Source organism: Bactrocera neohumeralis, chromosome 4 (assembly GCF_024586455.1).
Source record: "Bactrocera neohumeralis isolate Rockhampton chromosome 4, APGP_CSIRO_Bneo_wtdbg2-racon-allhic-juicebox.fasta_v2, whole genome shotgun sequence".
In the NCBI taxonomy this organism is placed as follows: Eukaryota; Metazoa; Arthropoda; class Insecta; order Diptera; family Tephritidae; genus Bactrocera; species Bactrocera neohumeralis.
This window is the reverse complement of record NC_065921.1, coordinates 77,275,826-77,299,334: the sequence shown is the minus strand read 5'-3', so window position 1 is coordinate 77,299,334 and position 23,509 is coordinate 77,275,826. Positions and strand designations below refer to the sequence as shown.

The window sequence follows — 23,509 nt, the reverse complement described above, 5'->3', positions numbered from 1 at the left end:
ACACTGGTAATATTTTTGAGCTAACATTTCTTTAACTAAAACTTATTTTTTCTGGTCAATCAGTTTTATTATAGTTTTAAATAAATTGTTTTTTTAAATTTATTATGGGTGGCAACCCCAAAAAATATTCTCTAACAATTGAAATACAATACTTACAAGTACTTTAATAATTTAACTACTACTAATTTTTGTATTCAATCACTTTTAGTTTAATTTTACGAAGCGTATGTATTAAAGAACTTATTGCAGGTGGCAACGTCGGAAAGTATTCTATGAAAACTCAAGTACTTCAATAATTTAACTTACCAGTTTTTCTAATCAATCACTTTTTTTTAAATAAAATATGTACTAAACAATTTAATATACATATGTGGCAACGCCAAAAAATATCTTATACAAATTCAAGTAATTCAAAGCATGTAAAATTTAAAATAACAAAGAGCTGTACTAATTTAAAACTCCCTTTAATTACTTACAACATTTTATATTCTGTGACTGACCACCCTAATGTTTGAAATTTGCATAACAAACGCCGATTTTATGAGCTTTCCATATTTCTAAAACTTTAAAGCTCGATTTAGAAAAAAATTTATAGGTAGATATATCTAACTATAAATAATAACGGTATACATATGTATATTAAATTAACTAACTTCCCTAGTAATAATTTGAGTTTAGCAAATAAACTAAATTTTCAGCAAATTTGTAAAATTAAAAAAAAAAAAAATCCATACACAAATCTTAAAATACACCCTTTATTTGCCACATTTCGGCATCCATTACATTTTTTCTCTCCTTTCCTTACACACTCACACACAGACTGCTGCCATTGGTATGCTTAATGGCCAACTTAATCCACTGAACGGTCATTAGCTACTGTATTTTTTACAACAACAACACACAGGCATACAATTAAGTTAACTTGCTGCATTGTTGCATTCGCACAAATGAGTTAATGACGTGTGCTAATGACAATGGCTGGAAGGCGCCGAATGCCATGAAAATTTATGCTCTGGGAGTAAGGTGCCGGCTCTTACCTTTAAAAGGATGTAGCACTGTGGGCAGGCGGATTAAAGGTGTGACGTGTGGGGAAACAATGCACAGCAGGGTGCCAGCAAGTTCGAGGTGGCGGGCGATTAAGCAGCATAAAGCTTTTAGAGCTTATTAGTTGAGGCCGAGTTATTTAGAAAATTACCGTAAGTGGCATTGAGGATTTTGTTATTCAAGAGCGGATTTTCTGCTTCATATTTTTGTAGGCGCTATAATCGCAGGAGTCGCTTAGGTTCAGTTTTGCCAAGCTTGCTTTTCTTTTTTGTTGCTATTTGGCGTCAATTGGAATCTCGAAGCAAGCAAAGGTCCTTCCGCAGTTGCCATCTTCCTCTTCTTTATTGGCGTAGACAGAGCTTACGGGATTATAGCCGAGTTCACAACAGCGTGCCAGTTGTCCTTCCTTTTCGCTGTTTGGCGTCAATTGGAGATTCCAAGTGTAGCCAGATACTTCTCCACCTAGTCTTACAACAGAGTGGATGCCTTCCTCTTCCTCTGCGTCCGACGGGTACCGCGTCGAACACTCTCAGAGCTTGAGTGCTTTCATCCATTCGGACGACATGACCTAGCCAGCGTAGCCACTGTCTCCAAATTTGTTGAACTATCGTTCCATCGACTGTCGTATTCGACGTTGCCAAATAGCAAAGAACCATTAATCTTTTGCAGAACCTTTCTCTTGAAAACTCGTCACGTCGACTCATCAGATCTTGTCATCGTCCACGCTTCTGCACCATATAGCAGGACGGAGGTGATGAGTGACTTGTAGAGTTTGGTTTTTGTTCGTCGAGAGAGGACTTTACTTCTCAATTGCCTACTCTGTCCGAAGTAGCACCTGTTGGCAAGAGTTATTCTGCGTTGGATTTCGAGGCTGACGTTGTTGTTGGTATTAATGCTGGTTCCAAGATAGGCGAAATGATCTACGACTTCGAAGCTAGGACTGTCAACAATGACGGGCGACCCATTTCGCGAATACGACGACTGTTTATTTGATGACAGGAGATATTTCGTCTTGCCCTCGTTCACTACCCATTTGCTTCACTTACTTTTCCAGTCTGGAGAAAGCAGAACTAACGACGCGGATGGTGAGACCAGTGATAATATTATCAGCGGTATACGCCAGCAGCTGCACGCTCCTAAAAAAGACTCTTGTCAATTCATCTCTGCAGCTCAATTTATTTTCTCCAGCAGTAAGTTGAAGAAGTCGCACGAGAGGGAGTCGCCTTGTTTGAAGTCTCGTTTGAACAGCTCGGTTGGCAATCCATCGGCCTCCGTATATAAAATAATTGGCTAAACCGACTCAGCTCGTCTTGCTAATCACTTAAACATAAACTTTAAAGGGTCTCCAACGTTTCCTTTTGGCTGCTACAAGCTGGCAAGCTCATTTTCATTGCTCAAGCTTCATAGCCAATTATATAATCGTCTGCCTTGAATTAGATTATTCTCACCCTTTCGCTCTGCTCTATCTTTTTTTTTTTGTTTTTCTGAGTGAGTTGTTGCAACACCTTTAATAGACTTCACTCTACATCTCTATCGGGGTCAAGGCCAGCTGTCGCTCTTTCTCACTCCACTTCGTAGGGTATGATTCAATTTGACTTCATCTCGGCTTATTCTATAAATTACTTTTAATTCGTTAATTATATAGTATGTGCTTTAAATTTAAGCCATTTACCGCACACGAAAGGTAGGTGTTGCTGAGTTTTAACGGCGGCGGAGCTTCTTCAATTTATTACCTTAGTAATTGTTTTTTTGTTGCTTTTTTAATTCACGCCTTTCCTTTTTGGAGGTGAGCGCGCACATAAAAATGTTAGACGAACCTGCAATCATTTGAGTTATAACTTGTTTTACTCTTAGTTTTAGTTTAAGCTTTTGATTTGTTAATCTTGTGTTTTCAAATTGGGGGCTGGATTTCGTAAAGTTAAAAATTGTCTGCTTCGAAATTTGTTTACTTACTTCATGTGTGGGAATATTTTTTTATTGATTTTGCTTTCAGTTTCTTCGTGCTTGTGAAGGTATCAGCCTTTAGTGGGAACCTTCAAGCGTCCCTGGTTGGCCAAGTGAATAGGGCTAAATAGGAAATCGATTCTGTAGATTTTCTACTAATTCGTTGTGAAAATCGATTGAAAAAACTTAGAAACACAAGAAAGAGTGTATTCTCATAATGAGCAATCCCACTCAGCACTGTCCGTAAGTCTTACATTTAAGCTATTCAAATTTTTGCTTAGCCGATCGAAGCTGTGGCATGTTTTCTTGTCATAACTCTATTAGATCTGCTTCGGCCGCTTCAAACTACATTACTCTTCTTTTTTGCTATACTACCTTCCACCATTTTCATTTATTTACTTGATATTTTTTTACTTTTGATTTCACTTTGACAGTTCGTAGTGTCGAAATCAGCTGTGATAATGTGATAAATTTTCCTACTGACGAGCAGTTGGCACCAACTCGGAGTCGCACAGGAAAATTTCAAGTACATTAATCTCTTCAGTGACAGTCGCACAGTGAGATTTCAAGTAAAATAGTCTCCTCGATGATTATATTAACAAGAGCCTTTTTTATATGGCGAAATCTTGCTAAATCTATTAGATTAGTGAGATATTCTAATCAACAGCCTAAATCTCGCGATTAAGTCGGTCGGTCGAAACATGGTATAAGAACAGTTCTATAATAAACTTTCTCAAAGCTATTTTTTCCACATCGAAAAGTTAGATAAGCGGGTTCTAGAATGTCCTGAAGGAAAAACTTCAGAGATTTGTCCCTACTTACATATAAATGGTGATCCATTTCGAGGATCCCTACTTTTTTAAAGAAAAGACACAGAAACTTCAAATCTGATGGGGAATTTATTATCATTCAAAGGAGCATTCTTTGACATATATTTTTTTAAGATTATCTCTTTGCGACTACGTCTCAGATGGACCATCCGTTGAGTCCAAATTTTGATGACTCGTTCGAGCTTTCGACTGGTAACTGGCGAATGGCACGCGAGATGTTTTGCTTCAAGGCCTCAATCGAAGCGGGATTGTTAACATAGACTTTAGACATTAAATGTCCTATGAGGAAAAAGTCTAACGGTGTGATATCACATGATCTTGGTGACCCATCGACTGGCCTAAAACGTGAAATTATCTGCTCTCCGAAATATTCTCTCAATAAATCCATTGATTGATGCAATTTGTGAAAGGTGGTGCCGTCTTGTTGGAATCAAATGTTACCGAGATCATGAGTTTCAATTTCAGGCTTCAAATAGTCGGTTTGAACCAGGAATCAGACTCATTGCAGAAAAAAATTTGACTCGAGAACGTCAGATCTTCTTAGAACTTTTCAAGATCTCATAGAGCGATGCGATGTCGCTAGGGAAGGTCGAGCGACTTCAGTTCTTGCACAAGCTGTATTTTGTACGCTTTAAATTTAAGATTTCGACGTAAAATGCGTCAAGTCATTCTATACGTCAATCCGAGTTGCTGCGAACGGTGCCGAATAATACTTTCCATGATGAAATGCCAAACAATACTGAACAAAATAAACATGACAGCTTGACCTGACTCAAGCGTGATCTGCCAAAAGAAATGTCTATTGAAAAAGTACCTCTACTTAGATTACCCGTTATTATTTCTTGATTCTTTATTATGTCTTTATTGGATGTGAACAAAAGATTAATGGCCACTTCTTTAAAATCTAATAAAGCAAGACTTGAAACATAAAAAAACATTTATAATCAAGTGGATAGACAAATAACAATAGAAGCAATTACAAAGAAAAAATAATTAAATTTAAAATACTGCAATAATAAATATGCTTCTCGAATGCAACATTCCACTTCAACAGATTGTCTACTACAGGTTTTTCAACGGTTCGTAACTCGAAGGCTAAATAATAATATTTTTGCTAGTAAAAAATCTCGACATCCAAGTAGCTCTAAACAACAACAAAAAGGCGTGTAGCATGCATATTGGCCAATCGCCGACCTTCAACATTATTAAAGCCGTTAATAAGCAGACGAGTAGACGACGCATCGCATATATTGTTGTTGCTAGCGACAAGCCGATGAGTTGCCGCGGCAACATTGTCACCAAAGCAATGCTTGGCCCATCTCCGCTTGGGTCACGTCATTAGCGTTAGTGCGCATAATAAGCAAATATTTTCGTTTATTAATATTTTTCTTAACTGCAAAAGCAAACACGTTGATTAAAAAATATTTCTGTTGAAATACGCGTGCTTATCTGCCGAAGATGTTACGTGAGGCGGCGGCAACTATGCGCAGCGTCTCCTTAATGGCCTGTCATTATTTGTTATTGCGAAATATTTCCATAAACGAAAAGTGCTATAAAATGTTGTAAAAAGGCAACACAAACAATTTAACTGCATATGCGATTGAAAGGTGGCATATTAATGTCTGGTGGCATCACCACAAGCGTGGAATTGCGTTACAAGCAAATCGATATGCATTTTAAAGGTGGAATGTCATTTGAAAAATCATAAATGTGCAAATGCGAAGGTGCGGCAAGATATATTTTGACAGATCACGCAGGTTTGAAGCAAAGAATAAAAGTCAAACTGGTAAAGTGAGATATTAGAGTGGAAGTTTGACATGTTTTTACAATGCGTTAACTGTTTTTATTCTATATGCTTAATATTTGAATTGCTGTTTAGATATTGTGGTTTCCGAATAGATAATAAACCGATAAATCCAGCTCCGAAAATATAATTATAAAATATATGTGTCTTAATTTGCTTTGCATGCAATTCCAAAAAAAATTGATTCCGAAATTTTAATTTTAAAATACGTCAACCTTATTTTTCATTAGTAGGTTATAGGTTAAAAATAATTATGAAATTTTGAAAAAATAGTATTACATCTCATGTTATTCCGAAAATAAAAATTTTCTCCGAAAACAAAAATTTACTCCTAAAATTTAGCATTGATATATTTCAACCTTCTCTTTCCAATAGGATTATTTAGGTTCGAAAGTGTACGTGATTCCGAAAATAAAAATTTACTCCGAAAATAAAATGTCAAAACATTTCAGCCTTCATTTTACACAATAAGATTGCCACGAAAAATTTTGCTATTTGGGAAAAATTGATAATATATTGCCTGCAATTCCGAAAATAAATACTTACTCCGAAAATATAATTTTAAATATTTCAATCTTAATTATCCATAAATAGATTGATATGAAAAATGATGTGTGAAAGAGGAATAAATTGGTTTTGCGTTGCTTGTATTTCCGAGAGTAAAAATTTACTCCGAAAATATTATTTTAAATATTTTAACCTTAATTTTCCATTATGGGATTGCTAAGCAAAAGATTGTGATTGTGGGAAAAATTAGTTTTACATTGCATGTTATTCCGAAAAAAAATTTGCCCCATTATCATGATGGAAGGACTATTTTTCTTCGCCAAATGGAGCCGGCTTTTCTATAATTGACGCAGTTATACGGTATAGTAGAGCCCGGATAACTTTCTGCTATGTAGTTAATGTGATTACACTAAACTAACGTGTGATCATCTTGAAACTTAGAAAACCTATATTTGACGGTAAACAATTGAGGAAAATAGTCAGTAACTATTGACCAAATATTTACACCGTGTCAAATTCTATAAAAGATTCGAGAATATGAAATCAACACCCGCCGACTCGTTGTCTATTACAAGGCATAGCCCGTTAAGGAATCGTGTATATGCCGCATTGTCTGAGCTCGGTATACCACCAAAATTAGTGCGCCTTGGCAGAATAACAGCGAGCAACAACCACAGCTTTATCTAGAAACGGGCTTCTCAGAACCTTTTGACGTCAGGCGAGATATCAGACAGAGCAATCACTTATTTTGTGATCTCTTCAAATTCGTCATGAGGGTGTTCATCGTGAGATGTCTTCGAAGCGTATGTGGTTGTCGACAGGAAGTCTGTCGAAATAGTTAAACGGTTAATGAAGATAAGGAAAAACTTATGCTGGCTAAAAGCAAGTATATGACGGAGAATGAGCTAGTAGCTGGGAACTATAAATTCGAAGCAGTCAAATACTTCGTTTGCGTCATCAACAGCGATAATTATGTTAGCCTGGAGGTCCATAAGCGCAGTAAGCAAAGAGCTTTACGTAGAGTCGCTCATACTAACTGCGCTTTGAGAAAAACGTCCTTCGCAAGATTTTTGGTCCTCTGCGTGTTGGTGATGATTATCATATCCGGACAAACGACGAGGCTTATGAGCTATACTTCGGCATTCCTGGCAATAAACATCAAGCTGCTGCGCTGAAATGGTCATGTTGTGTAAATGGATGATAATCCCCAAGTGAAAAAGTTTTCGATATGAGAGCCAGTGGTAAAAGGCGTAGAAGAAGATCGTATCTCTGATGTGGTATCCAAGTTTAAAAAGTAGTGACGAAACTTGATGTACGAGGTTGGCGAAGGAGGGAGCTAGGATGGAGATAAGACTAATTGAAGAAAAAGAAGGGCACGACTGCTTCCGCAAACGCCCTAAACAAACCGAATATTCAATTACGACTAAAAAATTACACTACTAAGATACCATAGGAAATTTTTTCATGGGACAATAAGACACCACCGTCGTATACATCATGTTTTTTTTTAATTTTTTTATGTAGTCTAAATCAAGATCTTTCACAAGATCTATACATGCACATATACATACATACATATATGCACACACAAATTTACAGTTGTAAAATCTTAGCTACTTAAGTAGCAACATTTCAAATCGTTATTAGATATTGTTGCCTAAGTGATGTCTCTCGAGATGTCACATTTTTCCAATGCGGTCAAGGTAGAATCGCCAAGCAACAAAAATAAATATAATTAAAGGTTAAAGATAAACAATTTACCATAAACAATTGCTCAACACGACTGGGCCACCGCAGTGACAGACGCTCAATTACAACACAAACGAACACACATACAGGCAGCCAGCAACTTGCAGTCGCCGAATTGCCAAACGGAGTACAAAGCCGCAACGCTGGTAGCAGCCAGCGAGTACTATAAAAATCTTAATTCATTTGACGGCTAAATGCTTTTGCCATTTAAAATATCAACAGCGTAAAGCAACATTGTTGTTGTTGTATTTACTGCTATGGCTCTGTGTGCCTGCGCGCTGCTACGATATGCAAACGAATGACAGAAGGCAATGGCAAAACAAAGTAAATGGAAAACCACTATTAGCAATGACATCAGATACCTTTAACGCGCACAACATTTCCGCAACTCAAGCGTAGTGCGTTGCCAATTGCCGCACGGCTGCTGGAGGTGCGCGCCACAACGGTTGCCGTTGGCTGTGAGCGCTCGCCGCATTTTTAGCGTTTTTGATTACGATTCTTAACTGCAAATGAAGAGAAGTATATATGTACATATGTACATACACACTTATATGTACTTATATACATATGTATGTATATGTATAGGGTGTCGTAAAAGCATTGCTGCATGCTTGCCCACATACAAAGCTGCCAGCTACAGCATGCGCCACACTTCATTATTGTTTTTGTTATTATTATTGTTTTTTTTTGGAACAAAAAATAGTTGTTGTTGCCTACTCGACTTTCGTTGCACCTCCAGCGCGCGAAACAGTTAAGAAATGCCGCAGTCGAAGCAATAAAATGCCGAGTCAAGCAGCTTTAAGTGGACAAACCGCTGCAACATTAAAGCCAACTAAGCGTAGCGCGCTATACGCTTAAACCAACAGCGAGTTGGAGGGCAAGAACAACATGCGTTTGTTGTTGTTACTTGTATATTTTATTTCTTTGTTGTTTTTTGGCTTCATTTTCCGCAGAAACAGAAACCAGTTACAAGACTTGGTATGCGGCAGCGGCAGCCAAATGAAATGCCGACAGCTCGCCAACAGCAACAACAATAATAATAATAGCAACAATGTAAGCTGGCTGTATGCATAGAATTAAATAAATGAAGGTGTATAAGGTGGCTTAAGGCTGAACTTCGACTGCAGCGAGCTCGCAGCGTGCTTGGGGGCAGCGGCGACGCAGCGGAGGCAGCGTCTAGGCATGATAAATGCGCTACAAGTTGTAGTTGTAGTGTGCGCGCTGTGACTGTTGTAACAATGGTAACAGATAACAGAAAATAATAACAACAACAACTAAAACTGCGAGGAGATAAGATAAGCTGGCGTACATTTGCAACGAAAATAAATGACAGTTAACATTTCTGTGTTGGCTGTGGCGGAATAAAAGCAAGATTTACATAGAGAAATAGTCTCTGATATTTGATAGCGAATTCTAAAAATACCAAAGGCACAAGAACAACATACTTGTTGCTAAACTACCTTTTAATGTATAAAGCCATTGATTTTGAGAATTTTTACATCTTCAAGCTAAGCATTGACGAAACTTTTATATTTCGACCCACAATTAAAACAAGAAAAAACGTTAACTTCGGCTGCTCCAAAGCTATGTTACCCTTCAGTTAACCCCTTCTACATAAAAACCTGTGTGGCGGCTATATGATATAGTGGTCCTATCTGCACAACTTCTTTGAAGACCTTTTGTGTTGACAGCTGTCAGCCCAAAAAGCTCCTGCTTCTAAGAAAACGAGAGCATAAGAACATTGTAAGGATCATCAAAGAGCACATTCCGAAAATGGAACATTATCTACGCGAATGCCCAGCCGGTGGAGAAGGAATATATTTTACGGCTTCCAATACTTCAACTTTAGAGATATTGGGCCTACTTGCTGGGCATTACGGAAAATAAAGGCTCTGGAGCTTATCCTCCACAACACATACAATATACATACGTGTGAGGTATGAGGCAATGCTTCCTGTCAACCGGCTCATGATTTCAGGCCATTGAAGTCAGGCTAGGCGTCATTACGGCCATGTTAGTTTTCATTGCGATTGAGTAAAAGGGACCCACGAGGAGCTAAACCTATCGTTTTCATTCTCCAGTAGAAAAGATTGAACCAATGGCACTGTCATCGACATTTTCAACAACGAAATTTACATATTCACTGTCGGGTCAAGGTGGAAGAAGAACAGAAGCGAGCTTCCACTACAACTCAGTATTTCAGACCGAAATTGTGAGCTTAACAGGTGCTAAGTAAGCTTCTGCTCTAACCAGCAAATCCATAAACATTTTAGTTGGTAACCAAGCGGCAATTAAGGCTAACCGTAGCGCCAATTTGAATTCATTGCGTTAGATTATGAAAACTGGATGAAATAGACTCTCAGTAGGTAACTCCTTTAATATCATCTGACCCGGTCATTTAAGAATGGTAGGAAAGGAAGAGTCAGATGAGTTTCCCGCAGGCCGCAGGGTTTGAAGTAATGGAGGGTCCATCCACAGAACACCTCTTGTCTTGATGGTGGACAGACCAAAAAGCTCCGACTTCTAACCCAAAGGGAGCTTAGCAACATTGTAAAGGTCATCACAGGGCGCATTCAGAAATTGGAACATTATCTATATGAATGTCCACCTTGTCAAAAAGGGAAATATTCCACGGCTCCCAATACTCCAAGTTTAGAGATATTGGGCAGCGGGAGTAAAAAAACAATCTGAGTTGCTGGTTAAAACTTAAATTGGTTACCACTCGGTAGGCTTAGTAATGGCTTAATAATAACCTTAGAGCTGCCATCTGCGGTCCACCGCTCATCAGCCAACCTTTTCAACCAACTGTCTCCTCTGACTATGCCGTAGTTCCTATTACTATCTTCTGTACCTTCTTCTTGACGATTTCTAGTTCTTCCAGTGCTGTCCCGAAAATATTTTGCTCAGTATTCGTCGTTCAAGTCAGATGTCAATAGAAAGTTTCAGCATTCTCTCAGCAGTGAATAACTGGACTTAAGTTAAAGTTCGTGCAAACACGTTTATTGTATTTACCAAACTAGAAAAGAGATGGTCCACCTGAAACCTTCTGTATTCTACGTTGGTTTTACCGCCAATTCTGCAGCTCTATTGAGAGCCTGTACCCGCCACCACCGGTCTTTTACATCTCCATTTCTTCAATTACGCTTTGAAGTTAGCAAGTTTGAAATTTCATCGCAGAGCCTGATCTACTCAAATATCTAGTAGTTCTTTTAGCCTATATATCGCTCTGAGCTTCATTCTTCTATAGTATAACTGACTAATAGTTTTACTTTGGTGTACTTCGGTATTTTCTTTGCTTTCAACTGAGGATAGAACTTTGTGGATGTCATACCTTCGGCGAAGCGGGTAAATCATCCGAAATTGATACATATTAGGTTCGTCAACCGATTTTTGAAAGACTCAAAGCGATTCATCGATACATGAGGCTTTTGGAATCCATAAGTGGAACCTTCGGCAACACAAAGTACCGGTGCTTCAGCTGTTAGAGTAGGATGGTGATTTCAGGCACGGTGTTCAGTAGCGCAACCTAACCTGGACTCCCTTAAACACACTCACTTTTCATCGAAAATAAACGCATTTAGTTTGAAGCTTTAGTATCTTTTTCTACCTAGACCTTTTTCCGAAAAGCTATTAAGCGCTGTTAAAGCGCGCCTTATAGCAAATTTTTAATTTCAGTTCTGTTTTTCTAATTAATTTTCATTTACTGCGGGCTTATGAAAGTAAGGAATACCGCCATTAAAATGCAAATGGCATCCACTGCTGATTGCCCGAGCCATTTCTACATCGCCGCTATGTTATGGGGTAGCTATTAATATCATTAAATTACTGCTTTTGGACCCTGTGGCCAGCATTTTGGCTGTGACATTTCGTGCTATCATTGCGACGGCATCTCCAAATGACAGCGCTGACCAAGCATTAATGTTCCGCGTTGAGAACATGAGTTTGCTAGTGTATGTGTCTGCGTGTTTGATTTTGATTTTTTAACAAAAAGCGCTTTAATGGCCAAACGCGCGTTTGCAGTTGAAGTGGAATGGCTTTTGTTGCGTCAGAGCGTGCTTGGTGGCAGGCGGCTAGTGGCAGGAGGCAGGAATGGACTGTTTATGGCCAGCATAAGATCGATAAATATGTATGTATGTATGTATGTGCACGAGTCTGTGAGTGTTTAATGTTCAGCGCTTGACATAAATGTAGTTACAGCAGAAGTGTCCATCAGTGCGTCGTTAACGACGTAATTGTGGCGTTTAGAAATGCTCCTTTTTTGTTTGTCATCCAACCACAGCAACAATGGCAACAACACATCAGCATTGCTGGCTGAAATGAAATGTTCTTGAAGTAAGCGCCACAAAGTGTAAATAATGTGCGGCTGAGAGAATTTATTTTCTCATAACTTTTTTTTTGCAGTTTTCAAATTGTGTTGCTGTAATTAAGTCAAATCGGTTTGTAATCATTCGGAATTGTATAATTACACTTCTTCGTGCGAATTTTTTGCAGATTTAATAAATGGAGGTTAAGTGAATAAGTCAGCTTTCACTTGGCGATTTTACTTCGGAGTTTATCTTGGCTCTTGAGCGCTAAAAGCTGTTGTTCTAAATTCAGTTCTTAGACAAAGCGCATAGTGGTTGGAGGAACGATATAATGATGAGAGTCTTGAAAGGGTTATAACAGCAAAAGACGTTCTTCAAATAACCTTTTGCTGCATAATAATCCAAGCAATTGCCATAGATAAGCTCAAAAAAATATATTCACGACATAAATCATACCATGTATCCAACCTAAGCTGTCAAAGTTAGAAATTAATTTATTCTATTGTTTGGTATTCCAAATAAAGTTTCAGCGACTAAGTTCGGAAAAAAAAATTATATTGTATACGGCATTTAATAAAAAAATTCTTATATTTTTGCGCTGAAAAGTTAATATAAGATATTTTTCTTGAACGCAAACGTAAGGGTTTATAAAATAATATACTGATCAGCTTTGGTCCACGAGTCCGAAAAATACAGTTCTTACGTAAAGCTTCTAAAAGTTGATATTGTTACAAATTTATAGCAAAAAGAGATTTAAAAATGTTAATAAGTATTACTCCGAAAAATATGCTTACTCCGAAATTTTTTTTTAGTTTTTACAATTCTTATAAAAAGCTTCTAAAAGTCGATAACATAAATACATACCGGAAAGAAATATAAAAATTAAAATAACTATTACTCCGAAAAATAACAGTTTTTGCAAAAGCTTTTAAAAGTCGTTAATAATATGAAATCAAGCGCAAAGAGGTAAAAAATGATAATCAGTATTACTCCGAAAAATAAATTTACTCCAAATTTTTTCCCCTAGAACTTTACAGTAACAATGCATTTAAACATAAATTAATACTTATTTCCGTTAATTGATTGAACTCCGAAAACTCGTTGATGTTGTTTAAATGCAAAACTGTGAAAATGCGATGTTATTGTAATCTCGCAGCAAAAATTAAGGATTATAAGAATGAAGAAAGCTAAATACGGCAATAAACATTACTTCGAAAAATAACTTCACGTCGAAATTTTGTGCCTAGAATCCATTTGTACTCCGAAGAACATTGTACTTCGAAGCCAAAAATAGCACTTATTTCCGCAAATTGAATGAACTCCGAAAACTGGTTGATCTTTCAAAATGCCGATTATATGTAAACCTCTGAAAAGTCAATGTTAATGTAATTTCCTTGTAAATGCAGTAATAAAAATTACTCCGAAAAATAACTTTATTCCGAAAAATTTATTCCAATTTTTTTTTCCTAGAATCCATTTTTAATCCAAAGAATATTTGATTTTCTTGCTTAAACTAACACTTTTTCCAAAAATATAATGAAATCCGAAAATTCAATTATCTTTTAAAATGCCGTTTATATCTTAGCGATCTTATATACTACATACATATACAGCGAAAATATGTATAAAGTCAAAATAATTTTACGAAAATTTTATTTACTCCGAAAATTGAACTTGCTCCGAACTTTTCATTCCGGAAATAGTTACTTAGATGCATTTCTACTTCACTCCGAAGAAAATTATATTTCTAAGCTTATACTTTTACTTACCTAAGAAAATTCAATGTACTCCGAAAGGTCGTCAAGGTCAATAAAAAACTTTTTCAATTGTCAACAAGTCTATTCAGAATTTGGCGTGGATTATTGCCTAAGGCATCAGAAGAAATTGTTCACTTCACACAATTATAGCATATTTTGCTGTTTATGATTACAGGCTATACTAATTACTTAGTATGACAGTATGCGGGAATGTTGTATGTAAATATGTATGCTTTAAGTATTTCTGTGGAAAATCCGCTTTGGCTTTCAGTTAAGAGGCAAAAACTATATTTTTCAATAAAAAAAAAAATACTTCGCATTGCATGCTATTATTCAGCATAATTTGTGCAAATATTGAATTAATCATAAGCAAAAAAATGTCAATTTATGGCAAGCCGCGCCTGAAAACGAATTGCATTCGCTACAGTCACTCAAAAAAGTATGTACACGCCGGCAAATTGGTGCGCCGCTGCTAATCCGTCAGTCAGCGTTAAACAAGCTACAGCAGCGCAATGCACCACATATGTACTGGCTATGTGGCATTTAAATTTATTTTTTGCCTACACAACAACTACAAAAACAATTGGGGGCTCAAGTCGGCGCCGCCGGTTTAAGCCGTTTGCGTGCAAAGTGTGAAAACTGTCAGCAAACTTAAAAGTTCAATCAACTTTGTGCACGCGAATCGGCATAATGCATGGCAAAACAAAAACAAAACAAAAGTAAATGAATTGATATGACAAACACATACTCGAATACACGCACTTACATTTCAAGCTCCACAATTTATGGCTGACATACCTGCATTTCAGGCCGCCGCTGTTCGGCATGTCGCGCCACAATTTAGATGTGTGTGTGTTCAACGGTACAAACGAGAATTTAATGATTAAACCACATATTAGTAATAATGTATGTATGTGTGTAGAGAGAGGCATAACATCAGCATCACATGCATGATACAAATTTGTGCGTATATGTGTGAGTATGTTATACTTATACATACATACATAAATATAACACTCGAAATGTGGGTCACCAAAGGCATACAAACTCATATGAACGAGTATAAATATATATATATATTTAGTATGTGAATGTGTATAGCCGGCACGCCTAACCACGCGACAAGCCGCGCGACGTCACGCCATGCAATGCTAACGATTCAACAAAAGGTAAAAAAGTAATACAACAACAGTTATCACGATAATCACATGTGCGATTTAACAACAACTGTTAAGCCATAGCAATGTTAGAAAAAATTATAATAATTATTTTGACAAAAACACGTCAGCGGCATATTTTCATAAGATTGCCAATTGTTGGGGCTTCTAAGAGTGCCAAAAATAGTTTAAATATTGAATCGATGAGTTGCAATTATATGGGCGCTCAATACATAAATACAATATCCGACAAAATTATGATTTCGCCATGTTTTACTATTCTTTGAATATTTCTTCGAAGAGTTCAAGCATTGAAATATATACTGAAGTCGTCAAACATTGCTTGAGAGAACTAGCTTTAAAATAAACTATTAATGGTTTTGATTAAACTAAAAACCTAAAAAGTGAGAAATGTAACTCAAATATTTAGGTTTTCTAATCGAATAAGCAACTGGTATAAGTCGCTTAAATTGGTATAATGTAAATAAATGTATATGATAAGTGCAAAACCATGTTCCGAAGCAAGAATAAAAAACTGGTATAAATAACTTAAACTGGTATAAAATTTATGTGCAAGCTGCTTGAGAAAAGAAGCCCCGACATTGCCTATTTTTAATTTTAATAAATCTAAAGAACTAAATAATAAGATATACATATAACTCAAATTAAAGATATTTTAATGAAATAAACAACTGGTATAAGTCGCTTAAACTGGTATAATCAAACGAAATTGACATGCTGAAAGCCAATCTTTGTGGGGAACCAAAAATAATAAACTGTTTTATATATGCAACTTAAGCTGGTCTAAACATTGTTGGAAAGATTCTCAAGAGAACTAACTTTAAAAATATGTGATTTTAGTTTAAATTAGTTTAAAGCACAAAATAATAATAGATTTTACACAAATTATACATTTTATAATCGAATATAAAACTGGTATAAGTCACTTAAACTGGTATAATAAAAATAAATTTATATGATAAGTATAAAAACTTGTGCGAAAGCGAAAATAAAAAACTGGTATAAATAATTTAAACTGGCATAATGAACAGTGGTTAAAATAACAGGAAATTATACCGCTTTAGAAAGATATTCACGTACTCTGTTGTACTAAATTCAACTGTTGTTTCGTCGTATATTTTTTGACAAAGCGCAAGAAAATTATGATCGTTTAGTGATCTGTATTTTTGTTTTAACTCATCCATCTTATAATATATTTTCATAATTTTTTAAAATCAACATGTTATCTTCTAATAACCATTTTGACCGTTTTTTATTTCTTTTAGATAACCATCAACTTGCAACTAAGAACAGTTAGATGTTCGGTTTAGATTTTACACGAAATATGCATCAATTTGGGGTAAGTTTCAGTTAAATATGAGTTATTGTTTTGTAGCTTTATTTATTTAACATAGCATAGCTTCCATATACTGGAAAATTATCTTCGGAAGAGAAGCTGACTGTCCTTATACTATTTCGAATGCTTCGTTGTTCTCTTCTTGAGATTTAAACCTGCAATAAAATACTAAAGTACACTATGTTAGATTACTGAACTCTTCAACACTTTTCATGTAGATAAAACCAGGTAGTACTTTAAATATCGGTTCTTTGTTAGATTAGAACTTTTTTGACTTCAGCCAGTACTGCTTGAAAATTTTGAAGAGTGTCAGGACGACCTAGCCATTCGGATATCTTATTGACGTCGCTTAAAGTTGTTGCATCATTGCAATTTATTCAATGTTCCCCGCTTTTACCGAGTAAATTATCAAAGTGCTTAGGGCGTATTTTTAGGCTCTCAATATTGCTCTCCTCAGCATACGCTAGATTAACGAAATCCCATGACAGAATTTTTTCAACCTTCTTCAGTATTCAATGGTTTTGGCAGCCTCAAATATTGACTGTTGACGCCTTATCACCGTTATCGCTATGAGACGGGCGATGGCTGTAACTGTAAACAAAGCAAGTACGGTTGTACACATGCCTGGCAAAACAAACACTCCGTACATTCGTTACCGAAAACGATGAACACAGTCAACTCAACTCAAAGATGTGGACAGAAATATTAAAACTCAATTCTAACGATTGTTAGATTATAAGTCTATTTCGAAAATATAGCAAATCGCATATATGTATGTTTTATTGACAAGTTAGAAGGTGGTTGTACTGTGAACAGAATATATCGAATTTGGCAAAAAACAATTTTTTTTTTTTAACTTGAAAATTAGACGATCTTTTAAGCAAGCCCGAAAGCCTATTTTGTATCAACATGCTTGCTTTTTAATTATACCCTAAACAGGGTATATTAAGTTTGTCACGAAGTTTGTAACAGCCAGAAGGAATCGTCGGAGACCCTATAAAGTATATACATACATATATAAATGATCAGTATGTCGAGCTGGGTCGATTTAGCCATGTCCGTGCCCGTCTGTCCGTCTGTCTGTATATATACGAACTAGTCCCTCAGTTTTTAAGATATCGTTTTGAAATTTTGCAAACGTCATTTTCTCTTCAAGAAGCTGCTCATTTGTCGGAACGGCCGATATCGCACCACTATAACATATAGCTGCCATACAAACTGAACGATCGGAATCAAATGCTTGTATGGACAACTTTCACATTTGACAAGATATATTCACGAAATTTGGTATAGATTATTTTCTAAGGCGACAATGTAATCTCCGAAGAAATTGTTCAGATCGGTTAACTATAGCATATAGCTGCCATACAAACTGAACACATAGTTACTAACAGAAATGCACCTGTGCAGGCTATTTAGCTTCGGTTGTTTTGTACTCACTTTTACACTTCTCAAATTAGTAATCAATGATGTGATTTTTCTACGAAGAACATGCGTGTCACTCCTTCGCTTATTTATACGATATTTTCGTCATTTATTCCAGTAAATACAAATATACGATATATACAAGTATAATGCCATTTAACTGTCATATCTGTAAATAAAAGCAACTGGATTTATTCAGTATATTATTCAGGTAGCGCAAACATAGATACGGTAAATTCACGAGTCAAAGGAAATGCCAGAGACATACATACATACTTATATACTTACCATGCACTCAAAAATTCGTCGATTATCTAAATGAGTACACATAAAAATTTGTAAGTTTGTACTAAAATTTGTAGAAATATATTTACAAAATGCTTACAGTGAAATTCTTGGCGCCTGCTACTAGCCAAATACACAGCAATGCAAATACAAATATTGCATATATACTTTGAATGGAGAAGTGTTTGACTATAAGTTTGTATTTATGTATTTACTTTAAAAAATTTTGATGTAAACACTGTCGACGTGCTGCAGTACTTGCATTGCATATATTTGTATTTGTATTGATGTGTGGGATTGTAAAGCTCAAAAGCGTGACTTTGCCGGTGGCTCGATAAACAGTTTACTATGTGTCAAATAAATTGATAGTTGACGCGCATGCATAAATGGCTGCAGCTCAGCGACTTGCCACTAATCGCTGAGAGGTTTAAGAGAAAAAGAGGAGACACATTTTAGTTTTTTTATATATTATACATATTTTATAAAGGCACCCATAGTTTTTTTTCTTAATTACCATATCACTCAGCATTAAAACGTGCATTTAACTAAAGAATTCAATTGAAAAAGTGCCGCAAACTGCTTTACCGCAGCTGATTTGTCAGGTGTGAAGGTACCATATGCACTCCTGAGGGCTAAATGAGTTAACTGCATTGCTTAATTTATTGCCACTGCATGGAACATTAAGCAAAATGGTTTAGTTTTCATTGAAAATACAGCGATCTACATATATTATTTGTGTGCGCGCTAGGTACCTCTGTACGCGAAGTGCAACAATTGAAATTATTCATTAACCTTTTTTAACTGTTTTAAAGTGTAGCGTCGAGTCAAGCGTGACGCCTAAAATTAGGGTAGCTGTCATACAAAGATATAAGTACATAGCCACAACAGCAGGCACATGCAGCTTTATGTACGATATGTCGCTTAACGGTAGTGTGAATCCAACTGTTTTATGACAACGGTTAGAAATATTAAATTTAATCACTTAATAGCTGGTGCACCATAAAAAAAAAATCTCTTACAAATAGAAAGCAAAATTCTATTATTAAGTTCGACGGAAAATGGGGAGAATGCTGTGCTTTTTAGTGAGAATTTTTATTTCAAATAAGACAAATAACTGAAAAAATAACCGATACTCTTTCTTTACTATGTGTGGTATTTAATTAAAAAAAAAAAAAAAAAACTTCGTGTATGTAACATTTCGGACGGCATATCAAGAAGGCTATTTTGTTGGTCATAGATATTTTTATATTATTCAATATATTCAACCTCATCTGTTCAGAAAGACATTGAATGTTGGCTTTCAACTAGTCAGCCAAAGCTCATTCATCAGCATGGATCACTGGTTTGACGTTCACCCTACTAAATATACTCTATAAGACTTAAGGAGGTATTCTTGTCTACGATTTTGAAAAAATCGATTTTTTTTTTTGCATATCTTGAAAGTTTAGACTTTCAAAAATATGACCTTGGAAGGATTTTTCAAAATTCGACTTATTTTCGGAGATACAGCCGATTTTGTGACGTGGCGTTCGTGTTCACTAGAATTGTCTCCTAAACTTTAAATGCGTTTTTCTCAAAACTGACTTTTTCGAAACGATACCCACGATGTCTCAGGTTCTACTGGACCGATTGACTTGAAATTTTTATCTTCTTTATAGGCTTGTCTATGGTTGGAACTAGCCCCATCCCCAAATTTTTATTTTTATTATTTTTAAAAAATTCGAAATAGTCAGAAAAAGTGATCCAAAAAAACTTTTTTTCAGGCAGTCGCCATTTTGTGAAAAAAAAAAATTTCCCCACTTTTCCGTAGTTCCGGCCATTGCGACATTATTCTAGAATAATAATCTTTTTTTTTCAGATAACTAGGAGGGTTGAAATCATGGGTATGGTCACGTGGACCCCCACTTCGTCAGCTCATAATTTTTGAAATTTTTTACTTTTTTTAGTTTTTAATTTTTTTCTGTACTCTTCTAAAATTAACAAATAACTAATAAAAAAATGGATAGTAAAAATATTAATTGCCTTTTTTTACGACACTTTAAAAATTACCTGAAATTCATGCTTCTAGACCAGAATACCCCCTTAAATCGCAAGACCAAAACAAAGTAATTTCTTGATTGATTCGGTCAGCATAGATGGCAGCATCCTATGTAAATGAAAAAAAAAATCAAATCAGTCTGATAGAGTGTTGTTGCCGACGTCTAGCTATATTTATATCAGTTTATACCAGTTTGTTTTTGATTGTGACTCTTTACAAATTGTGCTCAACTACCTGTCCATGCCGCAAACTATATTCATATGAGTTTATGTAATTTATACCAGTTATGTGTTCCGTTGTCTCATACTTTTCATATTTATTAATGGTACTCAAGTGGCGCTACTTGTCCGCGCCGCTAACTATATTTGTATGCGTTTGTATAATTTAAGCTTGCTCAGTGTTCGATTCCCATTTTTTCATATTTATTAATAGTACGCAGCTAGCATCACATGTCTGCATCGATAACTATACCAGTCTTGTTTTCGTTTTACAACTTTTTCAATTAATTAAATCACACTTTTTCATACTGATTAATTGTACGCAACTAACAGTACATGTGGCAACAATATCCATACCAGTTTTTTGTTCGTTTAACTACTTTTTAAATTGATTAATTTTACCCATCTTGAGCAGAATCTTTATTCGCGCCGCTATTATTTATACCAGTTTATAAGATTTATACCAGTTGTATGTTCGATTCACATTTTCCTATTTTATTTAATTATACACCACTAATGCTACCTACCTGTATGCATTGCTAATTATATTTATACCAGTTTATATGATTTATACCAGTTGTATGTTCGATTCCATTTTCCCATTTTCTTTTATTTTGTAGAAATAGCGCTACCTGTCTGTATCTTTAACTATATTTATACCAGTTTTACCAGTTTGTTCGATTCACATTTTCCCACATTGTTTTATTACACTCAACCAGCGCCACCTGCCTGCGATATTATTATATTAATTTGATTTATACCAGTTGTGTGTTCGCTTCGCCATCTTCATGCGCTCAACTACACTCATCTGGCGCTTAATTGCAACAGCAGGCACACAGACGCCAATTGTCTATCTCATCTTTTATAATTTTCATTTTATAATTTTCTTTTAATTGTTTTTTCAAATTTCCACAACAACCAAATTGCTTGTTGCACCAGCATGTCAAATCATAATGGAGTTGCAATATACTTTTGCTATGACGTGTTAGTGTTGATGCCTTTGATGAACACGTCAAAAGGTGACAGTTAATTACACACCATGACTACAACAATGGCCATCAATTTGTTGCCAAACAGCTGTGTGACCAGAGTTAATTTTTTATGTTTTTTATCTTAATAACAGTTTTTTTGTTTATATAATTTTTTCTTTATTTATTTTTTTTTTTTTGAATTTTTGTTTATTTTCTATTTTTGGCGGATGTGCAGCAAACAGCTGCTTAAATATTTTTCGATTGCGTGCTCTTTTGTTGTTATTGTGCTACTTTTTTCATACCCTTTTTTCATTTAATCCCACGTTAGCTGTTTTTAATCACGATTTTAATTTCGCTTATGCAACAGTGCGCTTTTTGCCATTTCTTTGGAGATTTAGTACAGTATTCAATTTGTTATATTTTCATGTTTTTGTTTGAAAGCCTTCATTTGTTTCTTTTATTTACATTTTTAAATATGAAGTAATCATAGAATACCTTTTTACATTTGTTGCTTCTCTTAATTATCTCAATTATTAATTTTGTTTTTGTTCATTTCACGCCATAGATGACAATGCTAGTCTTTGGTTGACTATATGTAGACTATATACTATATATATGTATATAGTTCATATACACATATATACAAATGAAAATATATTTCCATATACATATGTACAGCATATATTTAATATATTTATAAATTTTCCCATAATATACCGTTGTTCGCTCATCACTTTCACCAATTTAATTTTTTTTGTTGCTTTTTTCATTCCCATTTCGTTTGATTTCATTTTGATTGCTGTCATAACAAAATAAATAATAAATATCACCAATTATTTTCCCATATTCACTGCCTTTTTTTAGTCTCTTGCAATAATAATTGCGGCAATGGCGCTTCATTCAATTGATTCATTAAAAAGTATTATAAAGAATTCGGCGGCCGCCATTTAATTGAACAATTCAGCTGAAATTACCGCATTTTACAGTTTATTCAGGTGTATGACTTTTTTATCAGCATTCATTTTCCAGTTTTTTCTTTGCCTATAATAATTATTATTACTTTTCCATTTTTGTAAAAACTATTGCATAAGTTATCTCTTTCATTAATTTTTTTTTTTGTGATTTGCTTTATAAAGAAATGTGAGTATTATTTCACTATGAAAACAGGAAAAAATGCTAACTCTGATTGCACAGAAGCTATAATATATCCATATATGAACTTGATTTTCGTCGTTCAGCTTGTATGGCAAAAATATGGTATGCTATACCTATCCCAGCGTAACAATTTCTTCAGAGTTTGGACCATTGCCTCACATAACAATACATGCCACATTTCGTGAAGATATCTAGTCACAAGAACTTTATACCGATCGTTCAGGTTGTATGGTATCCCTATGTTATAAGAGTTCGAATTCAACAATTTCTCCACAGATCGCATCACTGGCTTGGGCAATAATCGCTGCTGAATGTGCCATATTAAAGATATCCCGATTCATAATGTCCCTCTCACAAAAGTCAGCTCTAACCACAACGGTTTGGGATATCAATGAAACTCTTTATTCTTATAAAATTACATTCGATGCCATGACCACCACGGGTACGCACGCAGAAGTTCATAAGCTGAACCCAATTTTCGTCGTTTTTTTCAGCAAAAATCGGTCGATACTGCTGCAATTTCACGTTAAATATTCGTACGAAGTTCATCAATTGTTGCTGGCTTGTTGGCATAGACACAGACTTGAACTACTATCCCCCAAAGAAAATGGTCTAACGGCGTCAAATCGCACGGCCGAGGCGGCCGATTGAGTGGACCATTTCGTCGTACTATCTCACCAAACTTGGTTTTCAATAAATCGATTAAGACAATCGCTGTGTGGTTTGTGTCATCGTCCTGTTGAAACTATTTATTGCCCAAGTCCATATCTTCCAACTCACGCCAAAAATATGCGGTTACCATTGAATGGTAGCGATTCCCAATCATAGTAACGTGCCGATCTTGATTATCACGGAAGAATTACGGCCCAATGAAGCCGCCGACACTTAAACCGTAATTTTTTTTCGGGATGCAATGGTGACTCATGGCGTAGTGTAGATTTCTGCCTGACCAATAACGTATATT

General features: G+C 35.6%; 1 protein-coding gene across 5 annotated transcripts in view; it reads left to right on the top strand.

Moving 5' to 3' along the window:
- Nucleotides 1-23,509, top strand: part of LOC126756146 (putative polypeptide N-acetylgalactosaminyltransferase 9) — a 524,546-nt gene that overhangs the window by 314,250 nt on the left and 186,787 nt on the right. For all 5 annotated transcript variants that reach the window (XM_050468994.1, XM_050468995.1, XM_050468993.1 and 2 more), the window contains one exon: nt 16,383-16,456. The gene's annotated coding sequence lies outside the window, so the exon portion shown is untranslated. The remainder of the gene's footprint in view (nt 1-16,382; nt 16,457-23,509) is intronic.